This window comes from Vigna umbellata, chromosome 9 (assembly GCF_029865625.1).
Source record: "Vigna umbellata cultivar VRB3 chromosome 9, Vumbellata_1.0, whole genome shotgun sequence".
Lineage (NCBI taxonomy): Eukaryota > Viridiplantae > Streptophyta > Magnoliopsida > Fabales > Fabaceae > Vigna > Vigna umbellata.
The window spans coordinates 31,891,804-31,912,166 of record NC_142173.1 but is presented as its reverse complement, the minus strand read 5'-3'; the positions used below and the strand labels follow the sequence as shown (position 1 = coordinate 31,912,166).

The window sequence follows — 20,363 nt, the reverse complement described above, 5'->3', positions numbered from 1 at the left end:
TGACAAATAGGGGTTTATATGATAAAAGACCATTGACTAAATAGACAAAGGAGTAAATGACCTCTGCAGCAGCATATTAATCAAATTGAACCCAAAGTCAATACATATGAAGATGTAGGGACTATATTGATGGATCTGGGCGGGATAGAGTATTATGTCCCACTACCATTCCATCCCTAATTCTCAATATGCTATTTTCAATATAATATTTTTTTATTTAACACAAAGTTAGGGTATTTTTAGTGTGAAACTATCTATTATTTTAGTATATTTAGAGATTAGGCCTAATAATATTTTTGGTTTCTATTTATAGAATTGATTTATTGTTTTCATTATTATTTTTTATTTTTTATATTTTTAAAAAGACAGTTTTGATGTTACTATTTCCATTTTATTTATAAAATTGATTCTTGAACTCTCAATCCGATCCACAAGTTTTAATCTCGACTAACATAGATCAAGGCAAAAAAAACTAATATAATCAAAAGTCCTCGAAAAAAAACTCCTCAAAGTTACACTAGCTTCAAAATCTTTATGGGCTAAAGTGAATCCATAGGCCAATCTATGTGAGTTGGTCGATGATAAAGATAAATAAGGTTGGATCAAACCTTGGTTAACTCGTCTCTATCCTTGGTGCAAGCCAACTTTGCTAGACCTTTCAGGTTGCACCGACTTGGATTGACTCTTTGTCCTAGTTGACTCAGACTGTTTTTCAACTTAAATTACTAAGTTTAACATTCGACTTGTGCTGACTTGACTTGAACTTCGATCCAGGCTGACTAATTTCAATCTTTGGCAGAGCTCAACTTGTCTCAAGCTGTAACTAGAGATGACTAGTTTTGACCTTCGACATAAATTGAATCGACTCAATTATCAGCCTATAATGACTCGATTCAAATATGAATATGAGCTTACATAGCTCGACTATGATAATAAAAATATAATGTATTCTACATATATTTTTAGTCTTATAAATAGGAAAACCATAGTATACTTTAATAATAACTTGGAAGTGTAAATAGTACTATATTTAACTTTAAAAGTGTGCTTGGATGATGTAATTTGAGAAAATAAATAATTTATTTAGTAAATTTAAAATTATTCGAAATAAAATGAGTTGTTTGAATGAGAAAATCAAATTGAAGTTAAAAGTTATACTTAAAATTTTTAATAAGGTATTTCAAATAACTAAAATAATATAATTTGAAATCTCTTTAAAAAAAGAATGCAATTTCATAACTAGTCACTTCCTCTTTATCACATGTGTTAATTTGATCCATGACTCATGGACTAACTCAATCCAGTCCTAAATAATATTAAAAGGGTGATTCGACTTGATTTTTGATTCGAACTAATTCTACTTAATTTTTTGTTCCAAAACTTGGATTGATCTTTAGTCTCAACTAGTTTGGATCATCCTCAAGTCAAGGTAGACTTGTGTCAAATTGACTCGACTTATGGTTTGAGTTGACTTGACCACTCTTTGATATAGGGGTGTTGCTCCCTCCACCATCACACCTTTCTCCCTCTACCTTCCATTTACTATTTTGCCCTTAAGTAAAATTTTATTTTTAGGGTTATTTTTTAATTTTACCCATTCACAACCTATTCCACTAATAACCTATTGAGTAAAATATTTTTCTTTCATTTTAACATTATATTTCTTCCTCTCTCTCTTTCGTCGCTGTGAGATACTACAAGTTGCAAAGGTTGGTGGTGGTGGAAAGAATTATCAAGCAGTCTCCCTCTCGTGGTGCAGTGTCGCTCTCGTGGTGCAGTGTGTGGAGTGGTGCAGTGCGTGTGTTGCTTCCTCAAGGTGCGTATTCGAATAAACCTTCAAATAAAACCCTAAAATAAAAAACGTAACCTTTAAGACATCCTTCAACGGATGTCAAAATCCTTCAACGGATGTCAAAATCCTTCAACGGATGTCAAAATCCTTCAACGGATGTTAAAATCCTTCAACGGATGTCAACATCCGTTTAAGGTAAAACGGATGTCGACATCCGTTTTTCCTTAAACGGATGTTGACATCCGTTGAAGGATGTCACCTCCGTTTAAAAGTTACGTTTTTTATTTTAGGGTTTGTTTTATTAGTTTATTCTTTATTTTGGAAATATTTTAATAATTTAATTTACATGTTTTGATTTATTATTTTTGAATATATTTTTAATGTATTTTAATAATGTAAGAAAAATGAAGAAGAAAGAAACGGAGGAGGAGAAGTGAAACGGAGAAGACAAATGAGGTTGCAGAGTAAAACGAAAGACAAATTGTTAAACAGAAATTAGAGATGGAAAGATTGGGTGCACGGAATAAAGTAGGAGAACTAGGTTTGAAATAAATTAAAATAGTAAAAGCAAAAAATTTTAATATGAGAATATAATTGGAATTAAAAAAATTGGGGAGGTGGAGGGAGAAAGGTGTGGAGGTGGAGGGAGCAACACCCTTGGTATAGTTATTGAGTCTTCGAATAAATTGTAGGGGATAACTTGATATTGTTGCTTTCCTTATTCTAATGTTATTTTGACAAAATAGTTATAGCACTTTGACATAGTTATAGAACTAAATCAGCTGTTGATGTTATCACATAATAAACATATTATAACACTGCTAGTTTAACAAAACAACAAAGGTTTTAAAGCATTGTACTTGTCCCTTTGAATTTAACTTGTCTTGTAAGAAATTGTTGGGGATGAATTTATTTTATTTCTTCGTAAAGCTGAGTTGAGAAAACTTTGAACCAAAGTCTCTATACTGAGTTCAAAATCAATCCGTTAAGTTGGCCTTTTGTACGTAGGTAGCAGATTTTGGCCTCGCAAGGCTAGTAGAACGAACCAATGATGAAGAATTCATAGCACCAAGGCTTGTTGGAACACCGGGCTACCTTCCACTAGAGTAGGTTTTGTGCTTTCAAATCATAAGTACACTCTCTTGGTGTATTCAACAGAACCAATTTTCTTGCTACCATTATATACTTAAACCCAAGTCAAAAAAAAACTTACACACCAGTTGATTTTATTCTGACTTGATTGCTTTTTTGCTCCTTTTAGATCTGTTAAGGAGCTTCAAGTGACTATAAAAACAGATGTTTTTGCATTTGGGGGGTGCTGTCAGAGTTGATAACAGGGAAACGTGCACTATTTCGTGACAACCAACAAGCCAACAATATAAAATCACTTGTTACAGTTGTAAGTCAAACTCGTTTTTCATAGAACATTAAAAAGAGAAATAGAATTTAAGGTTGAGAGTATGTACTGTGAAAATGAAATCCAAAAAATCATTAGTTCACTTTTATTCAGAGAAATCTAACTCTGCTGTTGACTCAATACTCAAACATTTATTATTATTATTATTTGAAAGGCTTCTTTTCATCACATTCAGGTTAGCCAAATTTTCAGAAATAAATACCCAGAGAATGCTTTAGCAGACGCCGTAGATGGGAATCTTCAGCATAGCTATCCCATGGAAGATGTCTACAAGGTTAGATTTACCTGAAGTTCCTGTCTTCATTCACATACTCTATTTTAATTTAATATCTCTCTGTGAACTCAATGGAAATATATATAAAAAGATATTTGTTTTTTAAGAGACAGTAAATTAGTAATTGAGGATATCAGTTTCACTCCGGAGGACCAGTAAATTAGACCTTTTACAGGCTGTAATCTAAACTTTTCCTTTTAAGAAGTCAAGAGCACCCATGAAAAGTTTATGCTTCAAAGATAGTAGGGATTTTATTTATATTCTTATCATAAATTAGGATACATTTTCTGACTAAAACTTCATAGACAACTAGAAAAGGGGTGAAAACAAACAAACGAATGAGTTTCTTAATCACCTAAAACAAACAATCTTTTAAAGGCAAAAGCATTAGATGGGTTTTATGTTTGAACAAAGATAATAATGATCACTCCTTTAACATAGTTATTGTGTGTCTTTAGAGATAATGTAGGGAATAGAATAATGCTGTTGCTTTCCTTAATCTAATATTATTCTGACATAAAATAGTTATATCACTTTTTCACAAGACTCGTTTTTCCCTTTTCATAATTTTGTTATTTGGAACATTTGGCTTTGCAGATGGCAGAAGTAGCTCATTGGTGTTTGTGGGAAGATCCAAACGACAGGCCTGTGATGAGGGAGATAGTTGTGGCATTGTCAGAGATTGTTATGTCATCCACAGAATGGGAAGCATCACTAGGTGGAGACAGCCAAGTCTTCAGCGGGGTTCTTGATGGAAGATGAACACCCTTTTCTTACTTCACAATTCTACACTAATGCTTCTTCTCTTTCTTGCATTCATCAAATCTCATGCTGCTACCATTTTCACTTTATGCTCTGCTGTATATATTCCTACACATTTTTAATACAAGATTATAGAATTAAATCGTGGAAGCTTCTGACTCAAGTTATGAAGTCCCACACTTGTCAGAACACTCACAAGGAGTTGCAGCTTAAGATATAAAATCTAAACACTTTTAACTTTCAAAGCATACCTTTCTCGGCCTTTTGGCTAAGATCAAGTGTAGTATCTGTTCTTATCAGTTTAATATCTGATATGTGGACTATTAGTTCACACGATATTAAATTAAATTTTTGAGGGAGAGAAACAATGAGTAGCTTGCTGCTTGGTTTCTTAAGCATCATCCTTGTTTTGCACTCTTGCAAGGCCTGGTGCATCCCACCCAAATTAGTTCAATTATTTATTCTTATATCTGGTAGTCTACATTTATGTTCTAGCTAAATGGTTGCTTATTTGTTCTCCATCAAAACTTGATGAGTAATTAATGTTCTATCCTATTAATTTTACTGGTTCTTCTTGGTTGTGTGGCTCAGCATTGGTTTCTTTGGCAATGTTATTATTTGGTTGAACAGTATTATAATTACCTTATTCATTGGATTTTCTGTTAAAATTAACATATCAAATGGATTTGTATGTCATTTGATGAAAGAGTGTTATTACCCATCAAAAAGTTTACATATTTTTATTAAGTTTGCTGCACATGGCTGAATTATATTTTTCATTTTTGGTGATGCTTTTCTCTGGTCGGAAAAAAATCTATAGGCCGTTTCTTGGGATTCCTATTACAGTGATTGGGTGAATTGGAAAGTTGACATAGTGGTGGAATGAAGGCCTGTCTTTCGGTAAACATATCTTGAGCTATAAATTTTGATAGATGATGTGAATTTGCACCAAAAGGTTACATTTTAGTTTATGCTTTTTGTTTCAGGTGTGGTAGGAGTGAAGAAACCATCCTCTATTTGCTTAGTGACAACCCAAAAGCAAAAGGATTTTAGGATGTAACAATTTAATGAAGTCAATAACAATGCAGAAAACAGCTCCTACTTGTTGCAGCATCACACTACCTATAGCAAAGGGTCTTTGCTTTGGCATGGTGGTTAATATGGAAGCCCAAAAATGATGAGATATTCAAGACACTAATATTCCAGATTTCTCTATGACAGTGCAGGAACCAGGTAAAGGTTTTTTGGTGGAGTTATTGTAGACATGAACAGTAATTGGATTCTTGACTTCACTGAGGGCTGCAGAGTAGCAACTCCGTCATGTTAGGAATAATTAAAATATGCATCATAAAAGTTAGATGATACATAGCTCTTCAAATTGAAAATTATCCATTTCAGACTTTAGACCTCAAGATTTAACCTGCAAATGAAGTAAATCTTCAAGGCTACTTGCTTGGAAGTGTCTTTCATCAAACACCTTATGTGCATTTGTTAATTCCGCTGCCATCCACTCTTCTCAGCTCTGTGCAACTTCAACGAGCAAAGATAAATCTCCAATCATCCATGGAGGACGTCATCAAGTGGTATTCAGAGTCAAGGTTAGAGTTGAGCTAAGTGTTTCTTCCAAATCCGTGTTGTCTCATCATTTCCTGTTTTGTCTTGTGTTTACTGTTTTATTGAATTCTCAATTGTTCATTAAGGATATCTGCAATTGCATTGAGTGTGTCTATGCCTTGAGTCAGTGTATTTCATCATTTTAATCGGTGCATTCTGTCTGAGTCATTTTCATTTTGAATTCTAAATTCTGTTTTGTCTAAGTCATGTGCATTGGTTAAAAACTGGTGCAGTTTTAATCTGTTCTTAAATCTGATTTGAGTTGCGCATTTGCTTTTCAAATTTTGTTTGAGCCTTGGTGTAATCTCTATCAAACCACAAAAGCCATGAAACATTCAAATGTATGAGCTGGTTAATAGATATCCATTGGTCAGTTCAATTGATTCTTTGAAGTTGAATTCTGTTTTAGTCCACATTAATCTGTTAAATTCATTCTGGATTTTGAGCTGCTGACAAATAGCAAGTGCATACTAACAAAGATCAAGGAAAGGCATAGCCTAAATCATTTGCACATTTTGCAAATAGCTTAGCAACTTTGCAGCAGTTAGCCGAAACTGCATTTCATTGATTGAGTCAATTCTTTAGTTTTTCTAATCTGGTTCAGCATTAGAATCATTGCTAGACTTCTGGTAGTACATTCTTAGAGTCTTTATGAAATTTCAATTGCTGTTTCAGAGTCATTCTCATCATTAATTTGTCATTTGAGTCATTACAACTTAAAATTGGTGGTGAGGTTGAGCTATGTGACTGCATAAGTGGCTATTGCAAGTTTAATTTTCGAATTACTGTGTTTTGCATCCCATTTTAGTGAAAAAAGTTTGTTTTGATGTTTTAAACATGCTGAGATAGTTTAATTCGAGTTAAATCAGCCTTTGTGCAATTTCACCTTTTGAAACCACCATTTTAAGTCAATTTTTATGAGGCAAGTGCAGTGTAGTACTGAGTTTTTGATTTGTGCATTTATAATTGAGTTGGATTGTAGTAAGATCTAGGTTTTGATTAAGTCAAAACAAATGAAAAATAATATCTAGACAAGTTTAAAAAGCGTTCAGACCTTGTGCAATCCAACTTAGACAAGCTCCAAATCAGAAACTGAAAACATTATCTGTTATGAACTAATTTCATTGGGGCATTTTATCAAACACTTTCGTAAAATTAAGTACTGGAGTCAATTAACTGTTTCTGCTCAAACTTGCTGGTTTTTTTCTTGCTTCCTTATTCTTTTCTAGAGTCACTGGTAGGATCAATTTGCGTGCATTCCCTTCCTAAGCAGCTTATTTGATTGATTGTCTTATTGGCTTGATAGTTTTGTTTTTCACTATAAATTCTGATCAGCTTTTGAGAAATCAGTTTGATGCACTGATTGATTGGTCAGTGGTGGCTGTTATTAGCAGTTTGGTGCAGCTTAGAAGACTTGCAAGGAAGCAAGAAAAGGGTAGTGTATTAGGTGGTGGAGGGTGAATCTCTCTTTGGACGTGCAACAAACCCGAACCATGGAGTGCAACCTGAAATTCTGTTTCCAGCTAGCCTAAATCTGATTGAGAGTTGTATAAAAGGCACCCAAATCACAACCTACACCACTGCAGCTGTGAGCTTTGTGGCTGTATTCATTGCAGCGTTCTTTATTCCAGAGAATCCCAAAGCTGCATACCCCTTTCTTTTACCGTTTATGTCCAGAAAATAAACTGTTGCATCTGTCTTTTAGTTGCTGATTGAAGTGCAAATATCCAAAATTCTTTAGAGAGTGGTTTATTAATTCTGCCTTCCTGGTTAAATGAGTTGTGTGACTGCAATTGAATACTTTTCTCATCTTCGATGTCACTGAAAGTCAGAATAGAACATTCAATTGTGTCTATTCCACGTTCATTGCGAGTTCTGGATTGTTGGTTAGTTTCATTGGTGCAGATTGATTTAGAAAGCTGGAAGAAATGCAAAACAGCATAATGCAGTGTAGGTTGGTGATCTGAACCCGTGACACAAGCGGCAACAACACCTTTTTGGAGCCCTGACATGTCTCTTGGTCCAAATACTATCACAGCAGCTGAACACAACCCCAGAATCATGAAGCTGTGAAGCCCAAAAGAGCAGAAGTTAAGTTGTCCATACAGCCTGGAACACACATCAGAATCAACATGACGCTGACTCCCAGTAGTTGAAGAGAACCGACCAGCGAAATCCAGCAGATTTCATAGCTTTGCATCTGTTTTGTGTAATTGCTTTAGATTTCAATTTCTTTTGGTTTTTCTTTTGTAAAAGGCCATTTTTTGGACCAAGTGTTTTGGAAGATTCCTTGGTGCTTTTTCAACTCTTGGCAAACTTTCTTGCTTGTTTAAATTTCACATAGCTTAGTCGGTGAGTGTGTCTTATTAGCCAAAGCTACAAGCCTCACCATAGGATTTTCTTTTGCTTGTGAATGTGTTATCCAAAATTGGTCAAGTAAGTAGCTTTAGACATTTTGGCTAGGTAAAGCTTGGTACTTAAGTAGCCCTTGGCTCATCTCTCTTACCTGGAAATTATCTTTTGGTGAAATCTTAAACCTTTTCAAATTAGGAACACACTTTTGAAATTAAAATATGTTTGAACATCTATCTCACCACATAGAGAGTCATTATGAGGAAATCATCACTTTAAAACAAAAAGAACTCAGAGAGCTCAATTTATGGTGACTAAGACATGAGGAAAATAAGAACATGGGTGGAGTGTACTATCAAGCTGAGAGAGATATCACATTCTTTGGTAGGAACATCAGTGCATTATCATACTTAGCTTAGGAGAGGAAAATTGATTAGTTACATCCATCCTTTGCTAGCAATAGTAAATCCTATGTTCTTAGTATATACACTTCTAGGTTCGAAGATCATGCAAGTAAATGGTGGAGCCGAAGGCAATATAGTTTTAAGAAAGGTAGAAAATCCCCCATCCATGATTGGAGTGAATTAAAAGCTTGCATGAGGAGAAATTATGTTCCTCCTTCGTTTGATAGAAACCAAGAGCTTGTAAGAGAACTCATTAAAGAGGGCAAGTCATTCATTAAAAAATTAAGTGAGTTCTTTCATAGGGAAATTAAGTTTGGAGAAAAACTTATGATGCTCTTGGATGAGAAAAGAGCAAGAAAAATTGAAAGACAAAAGAGGGAATTACAAGAGATAGTTCAAAGAGAGAGAGAGGAGGAAGAAAGAAAAATAAAGAGAAAGCAAGAGAGATAAGAAAAGGAAGACAGAGAAAATTAAAGAGCAAGAGATAAGAGGGAAAGAAGAAAAGATAGAAAGAGAAGAATTTGAAAGAAGACAAAGGAAAGAAAAAGAAATGGAAGAAGCGAAGAAAGTGCAATTAAGGGCAACATTTCCTCCCACAATCACAATTGAATCAAGACTCTTAAGGGACGGTTTTCAATCCTTTAACTTTTCTCCACTTGTCATTGAGTTTTCAAATTTTAACTTTTATTTTGAAAAAAGTGTCATTCCATCCTTTAAAATGTTACAACTTTCAAAATGTGGCAATTCACAACTTGAGTTATTGTTACCTCTATGGTTACAATTAGCTCAAAACAAAAATAAACTTTTAAAAGAAGAAAGGTTTCTTAATTCTATTAAAGTTAAAAATTTCAATATTAGGAAACCTTCTTCTAAACATATTTTTTTTATATATCTTATTGAGTCAAATAAAATTAATTAGAAATATGTTTTATGCTTATTGCATATTGACATTTAGGAGAGATTCATGTGGATTCCAACAAGAATAAAATCATTTCAAGATATTCATGTGGATTCTAACAAGAATAAAATTATTTTAAGATGGCCTACTCCCAAGACTTTGAGGAGTCTCTTCTACAATAATTTTAGATATCCTTGTAAGAAAGACGAACCATCAGATTTGAAGACAAATCCTTCTCAAGGAAAGAGATGATGACTTAGGCCTAAGCTCAATAACAAGTCAAGACCCATTACTCATGGAATGATCAACCAAATGATTTGGACCCAGGTCCACCTTACAATGAAAGGCCTCATCACTAGAGGAATGATCAGAAGACTTCAAGAGGACCTGAAAGACACTTCCAAGCAAGAAGCCTTGAAGATTTACTTCATTTGGGGCCAAGTGTAGAGTGACTTCCGGATTGCCTGCGCTCAGCCCAAGACTTTTCGTGCCCAGCATGCGTGGTGCTTCCTAGCCAGCAGTAAAGTGCAGCACGAGTTTTGGCACTTCCCACACATTGGAAACGTGTTGTACACGTGGAATGTGATCCACATATCACAGCTGATCATCAAGCTAGCTTAGGAGATCAAATCCAGGTGCTTGAATGGTTATAAAGTCAGCACCCATCACTTGTAATTGACACTTTTGATGAATATAGTATTGAATCCTTGTTGAGATCACTCCCAGGCTCCATTCTTCATCTGAGTCACGGTCAGATAGAGCTTCTAAGCCTCCTCTAGCCACCTTTCCTAGATAGATTCCTTTCTAGGCTTCAAATTGCACCAAATCACATCTGCCATACATTACGCCTTTCATCAAACACCTTATGTGCATTCGTTAATTCCGCTGCCATCCACTCTTCTCTGCTTTGTGCAACTTCAAGAAGCAAAGATCAACCTCTAATCATCCATGGAGGACGTCATTACAAGGTTGAAATAATAATTTTTATATTAATGGTTAATATACTTTATATCAAGAAAACAATTGGACAAACTTTAAGTGTTGTATTTAAAAAAAATAAAAAATGTTTCGGTTGAACTGATAAGTATCCACAACTCCAAGATATTTAAGCTCTTACTTCCCAATTCTACTCTAATGCTTCTCTTTGTTGCATACATCAAATCTCATGCTGCTACCATATTCAATTTATGCTTTGCTGTATACATTTTTAATAGAAGATTATAGAGTTAAATCGTGGTAGTGACTTCTTAATGTATCAAAAAACTTCAAACACGTAACTAACGTTTTTCCCCAGCGAATAGTCTAGAGCACTCACTATTCTAGGGGTCACCATTGAGTTCTATAAGCAATTTACAAACAACTTTTTCCCTTTCTTTGTTGAATCCTAACATCATCAACATTTAACTTGGAAGTTCGAGACTTTATTATTGACGTTAAGATTTTAGAATAAAAAAAATATAAAATATGTGGAATTCTAAAAGTTCATGTCAAGACATTTTTAGTTTTACTTAAAATACATAATATTTGCTATTTGTTGATGAATAAGTTTGATAATTATAATAAGATAAACATTTTCTTCTTAATTGACTATTGGAAAGGATCAACATTATTGGTCTAATATCAAGTGAAAAATAATTTGATGACTATAAGCAGTTTCAAGTTTCACCGCTGTCTAAATTTTAGTTTGGTGATATTAGATAGTCATTTTGGTAGCATGTGACTCACAAATTATGAAGTCCCACACTATTTAGCATACTGACAAAAAGTTGAAGCTTGAGAGATAAAATCTAAACACTTCAAGTTACCAAAGCATACCTTTCTCGGCCTTTTGGCTAAGATCAAGTGTAGTATCTGTTCTTATCAGTTTAATATCTGATATGTGGACTATTAGTTCACATGATATTAAATTAATTTTTTGAGGGAGAGAAACAATGAGTAGCTTGCTGCTTGGTTTCTTAAGTATCATCCTTGTTTTGCACTCTTGCAAGGCCTGGTGCATCCCACCCAAATTAGTTCAATTTTCTGGTCTGACACTTCTGCAAAGTGCTGGTGCTTCCCGCCCAAAACAGTTGCAAAATATCAATTTTACTTTAGAGTGACTGCAACACTTGTTTTCTAAGTAGTGATATATCTATATTAACACTTAGGTATTTATATATAAGAAACACTCTCTTAAACTTTAATTAGGCATGCATATCAATCCTATTGCAGAAGGACAACCATGGTTGGTGATAACAAGTAAAATATAATTGGAATAAATAGCTTAAGTTTCTTCAGATATCACACTTGTCAGAGTACTGACATGTACCTGAAGTTTGAGATATAAAATTTGAATACTCGGCTGAAATTATGTATTTTTATTTTAAGTCCCAGCTTCCACAATGGATCAGTGATGATAGATATCTGCATATCTGCCTCTTTTGTCCATTGACTAGGCGTAACATAATCTGTGCACTGGTAAACAGCTTAAGCTTAGGATGTAAAATAGGGAGAGGACCATCAACGCAACATGCTATTTGGTTTCTGCTTTTGCACTCTTGCAAGGGCATGGTGCATCCTACCTAACAGTTCAATTATTTATTCTTATTTCTGATGATTTTTATTTTAATGTTCTAATTGGTTGGTTGCTTATAATTTTTGTAGAATATAATTACTAAAGCCTGAGGTTTGCTAAATATGGTTGAAGTATATTTCATTTGTTCTTTGGTGGTGTTTGTCTTCTCTATAGATAAAGAATTTTCAGGCCCATAAAAACGCTGGTGGAAGGAAATTGTTTTTGAAAGAAATAGGGAGAAAGCATCCCAGTTATCTGCTTCAAGTCTTAGTGGATGAGTTAGAAAGAAGAAACTTAGCTTCTACTTCAATTACCCTAGCATAGTTTGGATAGATGAAAGCTGGGTCCTCTTCTTAATGGATTAGTTGTTTCTTTGGGACTGTCATAAAGTAGAAGAGTTTCATAATTACCTTATCATATGGATTTTTCTAAGCTATTTGTTTGTTTTATACTGAAATTATCCTTCCTCATCCAACAAATCAAGGAGGACATTTTGCCTTTGAAGATTGTTTGTAAAAAAAGTTATGTATTTTTCATTTGTTCTTTGATGATGATTGTCTTCTCTTCTGATCAGCCACGACTTCTTCTCAAGGCCCAGGTTGTAAGTAAGATTAGTCCTGGTCTTGGTTTTTCTCCCACAAGGGATCAATGATGAGCTCGATAAAGTTACCCTCTTATTTATTTAAAGGTTCCTATTACAAATCAGGTTCCCATTCTTGAAGCTGAACATAGTCCGCAACTTTTTTCCATTGACAAGGTTTAACATATCTGAATTTTTTCCATTAACGTTAGCATACATATCATATAAGAAATACTTAGTTAAACCTTAATCAGGCATGAACCACTCCTACTGATAAGGATTAAAATGGTCGGCAATATCAAATAAAATATATTTGGAATGACTATAATTAGCTTCAAGTTTCATTAGACATCACATGAACTCAACTGCTGTTCTAAATTTTAAACTCTGTTCATCATTCTAAATTTCAGAAAAAGACACCTGGGGTTTTTCCCTCTTTAATGCTCTCTCTCATTAGCTTTAGTTTTTATTTTTCTAACTAAAGGAGGCACACACTTTCTTCTCATGCAAACTCTTAGTTTATACTAAGCATGAATGAAGGATTTTCTACCTTGCTCAACATTAAATTGCCTTTGATCCCACCACTCTCTTGCATGCTCTTTAAATCTAGAAATGTATAAACTTAGGACAATTTTTATTTGTTCTAGAAAAGACATAGGATTTATAAGGTTCACTAATTTTAGCAATGATGGGATGCATTTAATCAATTTTCCTTTTCCAAGCTAAGTATGTTAATGCACTTATTTCTCTACCAAAGAATAAAATTTCCCTCTTAGCTTGATTATATATATCAACCTCAATCCTATATAATTCCAAAAATGTACAATTTTTCCTGGCCTTTTCAAGTATTTTTGATCATATCTTTGAAAGTATTTGGCTTGTCAAAACTAAAATTACTACTCCTATAAGACCTATGACTTTGTATCCTTTGTTCTTAAAAGTTTTCTTAATCTAAGACAAATCTCAGGTAAGAGAGGTGAGCCAAAGAGGCCAGTTAAATACCAAGTCTAGCCTTGCCAGAACTGTCTTAGGCTACTGATTAATTACCCCTTAAACTAAAATTACCTTTACAAACAAAGTAAACACACCATGAGAGAAAATAAAAGAACTAGACTCCTAGGAGAGTTCTCTTAGGAACGTTCCTCGCTGATCGGTTAGTGCTAGGAGTTCACTTGGAACATTCCCTAGGCTTACGATTTTGTTACCACCGAGATTGTTAGGACAGGTGACTTGTGCACAAAATTGTTCAGAAGCTTCTCATTTTATTAATCATCGTACAACTTTACATGGAGTTAACTGAAATAAAACTTTAGATGTGAAGCGTTCCAAGTGTTAGGAATTGATTTCCTGTTTGAGTGTTCAATTCGGTATGTTTCCCTTCCCAAATCTTCGACAACCCGAAATGGGCCTTTCCAGTTTGCAGGAAGCTTCCCATGTGCTCGATTTTTTTTGGCTTCGCGTGTCTTCCTCCAAACCAGGTCTCCCTCTAAGAAAATTCGTGGTTTGACCTTTATGTTGTACCTTCTACCAACCATCCTCTTCTAGGCTTCGGCCCGTATGGCTACCACTTCTCACTTCTCTAGTAACATGTCGAGCTCTACACGAAGTTGTTCGTTATTGAGTCACAAGTCTCTGAGTTGCCTTCGAGAGGAGGGCTCGCCCACCTCAACTGGAACCATATCGTCTATTTTGTATGTGAGATTAAATGGGGTTTCTCCGATTGTATCGTGCACTAAACAATGATATCTCCATAGCACCTCCAATAGCTCGTCCACCCAATCGTCTTTTGCATCACCCAGACGTCGTTTTACCTCGGTCACAAGGGTTTTGTTGACCGCTTTGGCTTGTCCGTTTGTTTGAGGATGTTCGACGAAACTAGTAACATGTTTTATACCTATGTTCTTGTAAAACTCACTCAACCTTTTATCAATAAATTGTCGTTTATTGTCTGTAATCATTGTGTCGGGCAGATCAAAATGACAATTGATCTTTCACATGAACTTCTGGACTTGATGAGCAATAATAGTGGCGAGGGGCTCAGTTTCCACCCATTTGGTGAAGTAATCAACAACAACAAGGAGAAATTTCTTCTAGACCCTACCCACTAGGAATGGTTTAATAATGTCCATCCTTATTGAGTGAATGGTTATAGGGAGATGATATTGTGCAATTTCGTTGGTGGTATGCTGATATTGTTGACATGTTCTTGCCACTTACACTTCTTGACGAACGTGTCGCAGTCTCGCTCAAGGGTCGACCAGAAGTACCTTGTTCGCAAGGTACATGCCTTGAGGGTTCTTCTCTCGGTGTGTAGGCCACATATCCCGTTGTCAAGTTCTTTTAAGACGTATTCGGATTCCTCTTGTGAAATTCATTTTAATAAGGGGGTGGAAAAACCCCATCTGTAAAGTTCGTCACTGATAAGGACATATCGAGCAACCTTTTTCGAATCGATCAGACATACTACTTCCCCCTCTTCTTTCTTTTTCATGAGGACGCACACTTCCTCCCTTTAGTTGACTTGGTCGGGGGCCATTGAGATCGACAAGACTTTTATGGTAGGCTTCGTCAAAATTTGCCTAATCACTAAAGATAGTTGTCCCTTTTCCTTGCCGTTTACGAACTTGGATAAGGTGTCTGTCCATGCAATTTCTTCTCTAGGGATCTGCCTCATGCTCGCCTCCTTAAAGCTCTACAACAACTCTTTAGCCTTATGAAAGTATTGTAACAAGTGATTATCCTTGATTTGGAAATCACTGTTCATCTCCCATACTACGAGCTGAGAGTTTGTCCTCACTTCAGGGTTGGCGCTCCCAAGTCTTTGGCCAAGGTGAAACCGATGATCAAGGTTTCATACTCGGCTTAGTTGTTGCTAATTTTGAACTTAAAGATCAAGGGTTGCTCCACGACGATGTCGTGCGGTCCTTCGTGCACCACCCCAACTTTGCTTCCCTCTTTGTTTGATGACCCGTCAACATACAACTAGGGATGGCAACGGGACGGGTCGGACATGGATAGTGCTTACCCGCAACCCGACCCGCATGCAAAAATCGTACCCGCAACCCAACTCGCTACCCGTTGGATATCCGCATAAAAAAAATCCGTGGATTTTTTTCAATCCGAGAATAGTCGTTTGATACTCGTTTTCAACCCACAAATATTTAAAAAATATATTTTGTGAATTTTTAAATAAGGTTTAAATTAAATTACAAGTTAAAGAGAACAATTTAATATATTTGGTACATATTAAAAAGACACAAATGTAATTTTTAAACAAGTTAAAGAAAACAAATACTAAACAACTTTAGAGAAAAAAAATATATGAGGAAGAAACACCAGTAACTGAAGTCTCAATTTAGTCACAAGATTAACCCACAAATACCTATCAATGTATGAAACAGAGACAAAGAATTTTCAAGAGAACGCAAACAGGAATCCTAAACCCAAATTCCAAAAACAAACGCAATCACAGAAATCTCTAAACCGCGATAACCACCTACACGAATAGAAGAAGAAAACCTCTAGAGTTCGCTGTAGGAGATCATGTTTTCATTAGGCTGAATCCTACGACGGGTATTGGGAGAGCTATTTGGCCTAAGAATTTATCTCGTAAGTTTATTGGTTCGTACCAAATTTTAAGACGCATAGGACCAGATAGCATTACCTCCTCAACTATCCAACCTTCATTCAGTCTTCCATGTCTCTCAACTCAGAAAGTATGTAGCAGATCCTTCTCATGTGCTAGAAGTAGAAGATGTTCAGATCAAAGAAGACCGTTCGGTTGAGTTGAAGCCTGTCAGCATAGAGGGAAGCCAAATCAAACAGCTCAGGGGAAAAACCATCAATTTAATTAAGGTGATATGGGACAAGAGAACAAGTGACTTTACTTGGGAAATGGAAGACGTCATGAGGGAATTGTATCCTCATCTGTTCTCTGGTAAGTTCAATTTTCGAGGATGAAAATTTTTGTAGTTAGGGAGAATGTCACGACCATTAAATTCAGTAGTGAGTGGAAGCCAGGTGTATGCGTAAGGATTTTAGAAACTTAGAAAGTGGAAGACAGGTGTGCGTAGTTGAGTGGCTGATCGGTTTTGACGGTAGTATATAAAGGAACTTTTCAAAATTTCGTGCCACTCGCCTCTCCATGCACTTCTTCTCTCTATGTTCCTGAATCCTTTTCTCCTCCTTCTCTCTACAATTCTCCTCCTTCTCTCTACAAAATTCTCACTTTCTTCTTCTTCTGATTTTCAATCAGATAGTGTTGAGTAATCAAAGTGTCAAAATCTTTCATCTTCACCGATCAAATTCAAGTTTGGAGCCGGTAAGTTCATTCTCTTCCTAAGAAATCTGTTTTCGGGCACATGCAAGTCAAATTTCTGGTTGCATGTGTTCATCTGTTTCATCATCACAAATTCTGATCATGTTTTGGTCTGTTGGTTGATTATTCCTTCTTGATCGGTGGGTTATAGGTATTCTAGAAAGTTTTGGTTTTGGGGAAACGAATTCTACTGTGAGCTGAGTTGTTGTTCGGTTAAAAAGGTAAGGGAAGCTAGTAATTTAATTATGTTTGTTTATGTTTGAAATGGTTGGTTGAATGTGTGCATGAATGAATAATTGGATGATTTACTGGATTTGTGTTAAATGGTGTGTATAGTAGAAACCTGTGAACGAGTTGGGTTTTCCGCATTATAGCGTTCGGTCTATTATGTTATGAAAGTGATTGGTAGAAATCGGCTATGGGATTCTTTTGGTGGACGTTATTATGGTTTAGGTATATCTAAATAGGGTTGAATTGATTTATAATTCGAAAGGGGAGAATTAGATATTGGCCAAGATATTCTAGTTTTGTAAGTTAGGCATTGTCATAATTCGGTAGAAGTTCTGCAGATTCATGTAGAATGCCAAGTGGTTACTGTTGACCGCTCGGTTATTATTTGGAGTTGGTCTTCTCGAAGTCCTACCAGTTCATGATCGTTAGGTATTAGAAGGGTGGGTTTCCTAGCGTAGCGTTCGGTTTTATACTAAGCATTATTGTCAGTGTTAGTGATCGTTTTTTTTTGTAGTGCTCGGTCTTGTACTAGCACTCGGTATCTTCGTAGTACTCAGTCTTGTACTGGTATTCGGTTTTAATAGTGTTCGACTTAAGTTAGTAATATTCGGCATAAACTAATAGAGTGCGGCCTAAGCTAATAAGTGTTCGGCCTATTTCAATAGTGTTCGACCTATTTCAATAATGTTCGGCCTAAGCCAATAGTGTTCGGTCTAAGCCAATGGTGTTCGTTCTAAGCCAATAATGTTAGTTCTAAATCATAGGTGCTCAGTATAGGTTCAAATGTTTGACTCCTGCTTGAGTCTTACTCTCTAAATGACTGTTCGGTCATGTTCGTATGTAGGGAAAGTCTCTCCCGTTCGGTCTTGTGCATAAATTATGTTAATTTTTTCGTTCGGTCTCCAAAGTTCACAAAGTTCTCTATTGTATGAGTAAAGATATGATTGTTGAATGGAATTATATGTTATATAATGATGATGGTGTTTTAAGTAATGTGGAAGAGAATTCCAAGGAGGAATATCTCACAAATGATTATGGAATTATAGAGTATGAATGTGGGTATTGCTAAGCTGGCGTTTATCCTGATATTCTACGATTACTCATTCTCACGTAGAGAGGAGTAACTCATGTGTGAGAATGGCAGGAGGTCCTAGTTCATAATTGTAACTTGGGCGAGGTATAACGGACTAACCCCGGTGGCAGCTATTGAGGGCATCCCAGCTACTACACCATCCGGGTGCAAAAACGTCGTAGCTACACAATTCATACAGTCCGGACAGTCAGAGTAAAAGTGGTCGGTCATTGCATATGTTATATGTTCGGTCATTGTTGGAAATGTATGTTTGGTTGTTGCATGATTGACATGATTGGCTTTTGCTTACTCTTGTATTTGTGTGAATTATATGTTTTATTGGATTAATTAAATTACTCCAGCTTACCCTATATTTCCTGTCTTGTCTTATGTTTTTCATTCAGACGTCTTCTCTATTGCAATGATCATCCTGTGGATGTAAGCAAGGTGATGATTGTTCGTTGGAGCAAGCTTTGGAAGACGTTAAACCTGCAGTCTAGTTAGGACCGGTCGGTCAACAAATTTAATGTTTACATTTTGTAAACCGTTCGGTTTATACAGGGTGTTGTATAATCGATCGGTTTGTTCTTATGTTTTGTGTAGTATCTATTTTCTTAAAATTTTTAATTTTATAGTTATTTTGGATAATTGTATTGTTAAAATACTTTTAGAACTCATGAATAACTGATTTACTATATTATTATTTGTAATAAATCTATAATATAGTTTATACAAATACTTAAATTTATTTTTAACTCTATTTATTATAAGTCAATTGACATGGAATAGACAATTCTAATTATAAAGATTAATAATACACACATTATTATATTAGTAATTAGGTTATAAGATTTTACCAAAAAATATAAAATAAAATCAATATATAGGTTATAGCATTGATGGATTTGAAACCTAACTAAGTGAAACAAGTTAAATAATATATTTGTACACTCTCAGTTGTACACAAATATATATCATAAAATAACAATAAAACAATTTAAATATATAAAATTAAGAAACAAAATAAAAAAAAATTCAAATATTAACTTTAACAAACTCAGATGATATATATATATATATATATATATACATCCTTTACCACAACACAAGTCTAGAGAAAATAATATTGGCAGCATTAGGGTTGGGGAAGTTCTAGATTGTTGAGTCATCAGATTCTTCTCTGTTTTATTTTCCTCGTTCTTTTAATATTTTTCTCTCCAACCTTTCACGTGGCCCACTCCCATAAATATAAGTCAAATACATCATTTTCGAATAATAATAACGCTTATAATATAACTATTTAGTTTATAGATTTAATTTTCCAAAACGAGAAATTCTAATTTAGATAATAAATTGCAGATAAACTTGTTGACAGTCAAATCATAGTGTGGACCAGTTATTGTTTTTCCATATTATATATGCTGCAGAAAAAATAAAGTAAAGAGAATAAAAATAAAAAAATAAAAAAAATTAGCTGCATATGACAATCAGTTGATCTGTTTTTTTAACAATAAACAACACATATGAATGCAGAAAATGGTTTTAAGCCACAGACTTGTGACAGTGAGTTATTGAGGACCATGGATTGGACCCTTTGATATTTCAAAGTTGGTAACCAGAACTACACCATGCTAAATTATTCATAGATGCATTGAATTTTCAACCCTCGACACGATTAAACCAATAACCAAACCAAACAACACAATTGAAAATCGAACAAACAGAATATTGGGTGTTTAAAATACTACACAGCTAGCTTTGTTTATGCAGCAAAGCAAGTCCAGATGATTGAAAGTTCCAAAATCTGAACATTGATTCTACCCTCATTTTATTAATTATTATTACTATTATTATCATTATGCAATGGGCAGAAAGAATGAGCAAAACTGTTGATTAAAAAAATGAGTAAAGTTGCAGACTCGGGGCTTTCCATTTGCAACTATTTTTGTTTTGTTGTGGAAAAGCAAAGTTTATTATTGCACTTCATACATAAAAAATACCAACACGGAATGATTCATGGATATGCATGTGCATCTCAATTATCACAAGCCTTTTAAAAGATGCCCAAAATTTACACCATATACTTCTCTATTTC

The 20,363-nt window shown here is 34.9% G+C and overlaps 1 long non-coding RNA gene and 2 other non-coding genes across 3 annotated transcripts; all 3 read left to right on the top strand.

Moving 5' to 3' along the window:
- Positions 1-4,091: 4,091 nt before the first annotated feature.
- Positions 4,092-8,313, top strand: LOC124846162 (uncharacterized). Its single transcript, XR_015782012.1, has 3 exons — positions 4,092-5,145; positions 5,232-5,478; positions 5,766-8,313. It is a non-coding gene; the product is annotated as an uncharacterized LOC124846162 (long non-coding RNA).
- On the top strand, positions 4,493-4,685 carry LOC148193223 (U2 spliceosomal RNA). Its single transcript, XR_015782472.1, has one exon. It is a non-coding gene; the product is annotated as a U2 spliceosomal RNA (small nuclear RNA).
- A 3,011-nt stretch (positions 8,314-11,324) lies between the features above and the next one.
- On the top strand, positions 11,325-11,517 carry LOC124846231 (U2 spliceosomal RNA). Its single transcript, XR_007029518.2, has one exon. It is a non-coding gene; the product is annotated as a U2 spliceosomal RNA (small nuclear RNA).
- Positions 11,518-20,363: the final 8,846 nt, after the last annotated feature.